The sequence below is a fragment of the Vulpes vulpes genome, chromosome 6, assembly GCF_048418805.1.
Source record: "Vulpes vulpes isolate BD-2025 chromosome 6, VulVul3, whole genome shotgun sequence".
In the NCBI taxonomy this organism is placed as follows: Eukaryota; Metazoa; Chordata; class Mammalia; order Carnivora; family Canidae; genus Vulpes; species Vulpes vulpes.
In genome coordinates this window covers 52,126,377-52,130,786 of record NC_132785.1, presented here as the reverse complement: position 1 = coordinate 52,130,786, position 4,410 = coordinate 52,126,377, and positions in this window count along the sequence as shown.

Sequence of the window (4,410 nt, the reverse complement as noted above, 5' to 3'; positions counted from 1 at the left end):
TCTGGGTGTTGGCTTCACTGAAGTAAACTCCTTTCTTTTGTCACCACCACTCGTCTCTGCCTTTGGATTTTGTCAGTAGGAGCAGCTGAGCCTGGTCTGTTTGGGACCCCAGGGAGCCAGGTCCTCTCACACTCCTGAGCCCCAGCTACCTTTCCATAGTCTTACATTACATTTTTCTTAAAAAGAATATCTGGGATATGGAGAGAGGATATGGCTGTAAAGGGTAGATTGAGGCATACTTGTGGTGATGGATTAGTACTGTGTCTTGATTACAGTGCTGGTTACCGGAATATACCATGTGATAAAACTATACAGAACCCATGCACACACACGCATATGCACACACACGCACATGCACACACACATAAAAATGAGTGACGAGAAACAGGGCAGTTACCACCTGCACTGGGCTTGGAGTAGATTTATTGTCTAAGAAATAGTGATTTGCCAGGCATGACTGCACACACAGGAGACTCGAGGTAAAACAATCACAACAAAACACTCTGCTTCATGGAGAGTTTACAGTTCAGTGAGGCAACAGACACATTCACAATATATTAGGGGACAAGGATAGAAGGATGGGAAGAGTGGGTGAGGTGATGAGGGAAGTCCACACTAAAAAATGACATGCAAGCAACGAGCCCAAGGAGATGCAGGGTGAGCCACTGGAGGAAGAAGACCCAGGACAAAAATCCTGTACTGGAGGCATGTCTGGTGGGTTCTGGAGTGAGGATAGCAAAGAGATCTGGGCGCCGAGAGCTGAAGGAGCCAGGGAAGGTGACCAGTAGGAAATAGAAAGGTGAGAAGTGACAGGACTGATCATATTGATAAAAAGAAAGCTACAGGCTCCCAATACAGTCACTTATATTAAGATCCCACATTAGCAAACCATGACTTAATACTAACTTAACTGCAGTTTTGATTCCCCCCCACCAGTACCACCACCAATGTAACCTTTAACCAGTCAACATGGAATTTCCCAGTCAGCACCACAGCACTAGGAAATTTACTGATAGACCCTTCCGTTCCCCTCAGGAGAAGGACCTTGCCTAAGACAATCCATTACTTGTCAACAATTTCCTTTCCCCACAAGCCCCCACCTTTAAAAACCTTTCTTCTTCCACAGCTTGATGGAGCTCCCTTTTATTTGCTAGATGGGATGCTGCCCAATTCATGAATCATTCAATAAAACCAATTTGATCTTGTAAGGGCCAAGGGCAGCTGCCTCAAAATGTTGTCACTTTGGCATATTGATTATTTTAAATAAGAATTACTTAAGAGACAACCCGTGCAAGGACACTCAGACCCTCTTCTGTCCCTCTGAAAGCAGGAAATGAATCTCCCATCGGAAAGGTACCCTCCCTGTACCAGGAGGTAGAGAGTCATCCTTACCATCAGAGATGGAAAATGTAGAGCTGAAAAAGCTGTATAAACAACCTTTGTTACTTTTTACTAATTTGTTCCCACAGCCGAAGTTCTGTTTAGAATTCCTCACAGATTGAAGCCCCCAGAGTTTTCTTTGTCCTGTCAATTCTTCACAGATTTATTGTCTCTATCAAAAAGTATAAAAACTGCCTGTCTTGATCATTTCTTCAGGTCTCAATTTTGTAATTGGGCCTCTGTGCACACCTAATAAAACTGTGGGGTTTTTCTCCTGTTAATCTGTCTCATGTAAATTTAAGTCTTAGCCCACCTGGAAGATCTCAAAAGAGGATTTTCTCTTCTCTCCGATCTGTTAAATTGGTCATTTGAGTTTTTATTGTTTAACAATATAAAACTGAGGAGCTAAGATGGTAGGAGTAGTAGAAGGACCCTAGGCTTGCCTCTTCCCTGGAACACAGGTAGATAAATATCAAATCATTCTGAATACCTGAGAAATCCATCTAAGGACTGACAGAACAAACTGCACAACTTAGGGAGAGAAGAGGACACATTGTAGAAGGTAGGAGACATGATTTGGGGGAGAAATGGATCACGGGTGCTGCAGAGGGCGGAGGGGGGTTGGTGTCCCGGTCACAGAGAGAGATGAGAGACAGAGGGGCACACAGGGGATCACATAAAGAAAACACTTCCCCGGGACACCTGTGTGGCTCAGCAGCTGGGTGTCTGCCTTTGGTTCAGGGCATGGTCCCATCTGGGGATCGAGTTCTCCGCCCCACTGCATTGGAAAGAGTTTATTTATTTATTCATAAGAGACACAGAAAGAGAAGCAGAGACACAGGCAGAGGGAGAAGCAGGCCCCCTACAGGGAGGCTGATTTGGGACTCAATACCGGGAATCTGGAATCAGGCCCTGAGCCAAAGGCAGATGGTCAACTGCTGAGCCACCCAGGTGTCCCAAAAAGAATCTTTAAAAAGAAAAAAAAAAATGAAGAAAACACTTCCCCCAAAGCCATTGACTGGGAAAACAAGATGGGCTGAGTTTTGTGAGTTTTTACAACCAGCGGGGTTCAAGCCTGGAGTTGTAGGGGTCTGTGGCATGGCTGGTGTGGAGGCCTGGGGCGCTGCAGTGCTCCTGTGGAGGAGGAGGGCAGGTAGCCTGGAAGTAGGCTGACAAAGCTGAGGATCCCATGGGATGCACTAGGAGAGATAGCTCCCCCTTCTTGGAGCGCATCTGAGAGAGGTGGCATTGCCTCTCTGGGACAAAGGAGTTGGCAAGTGCCATTACCCACCCCTGCCCCTCAGCATAAACACAGAGACACCTGCTGAGGCCTGCTAACCTGGACACTGGCTCCTTCCTGAACTTTACTCCAGACTCCACACCCCTGTGCCTTGGTACAACTGCCCTTCTAGGACCAAGTGGCACCAATCCTAGCAGCTCAGGAGAACCTCCACCAGAGGATCAGTGTGGGTCTGTACCGTGCCAGGTCCCTAAGTTTGAAGTTTTATTTTATTTTATTTTATTTATTCGTGAGAGAGAGAGAAAGAGAGAGGCAGAGACACAGGCAGGGGAAGAACCAGGCTCCATGCAGGGAATCCAATGCTGGACCCGATCCAGATCCCGATCCAGATCCCAGGTCTCCAGGATCACGCCCTGGGCCGAAGGTGGTGCTAAACCACTGAGCCACCCAGGCTGCCTCAAGTTTGAAGTTTTAAAACTCAGCCAGCCTGCCAGGCATATGACACAGGTGCACTGGGCTGCCAGGTGGGCAGGTGGCCCACCAGACAGGGTGAAGACAGGGATCTGAGGGACACCCGGGACACACAGGGGAAGATTGTTCACTCTTCTGAGAGGGCTTCCCCAACAACGGTGGGTGGGAACTCCCCTCTCCAGGTACAAGGAAGAGGGCTGCTGCTATTTCTCTCCCCTGCCCCCAAGGTAAACTAACTTCAATAAGCTTCATAATGCCAACACTGGGGGCCTAAGCTGCTTATACCAAGCCCTGCTCCCCTGCATTCTGTAGATGTTGCTTTTCTCGGGCAAACCTGCAGTGGTGGCTCTCTCCCAGAAAATCAGCACCCCTGCAACATGTATCATGTCTACTGACCATAGAGAGAAGCAAAACTTCAGCTCTAAAGGAAATAGCATCAGGTCTCTTCTAACAAACAGACCGGGGCACACCTAGTTAAAACTTGTCACACTCTGGCCAAGGTCCTATCACTCCCCATGGCAGGCAAGGAGAAACTCTGCAAAAGACTGACCTAAGGGAAACAGCAGCCAAAACACATTAGCAGCCAGCACATAACACACACCACGTACCAGAGACACTTCCTAAAGCACTAGGCCCTGGGCAATATATGACCTCTTATTTATAAAGCCTTTGCTCTCAGGAGCAGGAAACATAACAGGCTTTCCTAATACAGAAAAAGACAGAATGCCAAGATGGAGGAATTCATCTCAAAAGAAAAGGTAACGGCCAGGGATCTAATCAAAACAGATATAAGTAATATGCCTGATCCTGAATTTAAAGCAACAATCACAAGGATACTAGCTGTGCTTGAGAAAATCACAGAAGACACCAGGGAGTCCCTTACCACAGAGGTGAAACGCCTGAAAACTAGTCACACTGAAATGAAAAATGCAATAACCAAGATTTGAAACTAACTGGATGTAATGTCCACAAGGATGAAAGAAGTAGAGGAATGAATAAATGAGATAGAAGAAAAAAGTCTGGAAAACAATGAAGCTGAAAAGAAGAGGGAAAGAAAAATATTCACAAATGTAGACTTAGGGAATTCAGTGCCGCCTTAAAGCATAATAACATTTGTATCATAGGAGTCCCAGAAGAAAAGGAGAGTAAAAGAAGGTAGTAGGTTTATTTGAGGAAATTATAGCTGAAAACTTCCCTAATCTGGGAGAAGGAAACAGACATCCAAATCTAGTAGGCACAGAGAACTCCCATCAAAATCAACAAAAGCCACCCCACACCAAGACGTATCATAGTCAAATTTCCAAAATATAAAGAAAAAC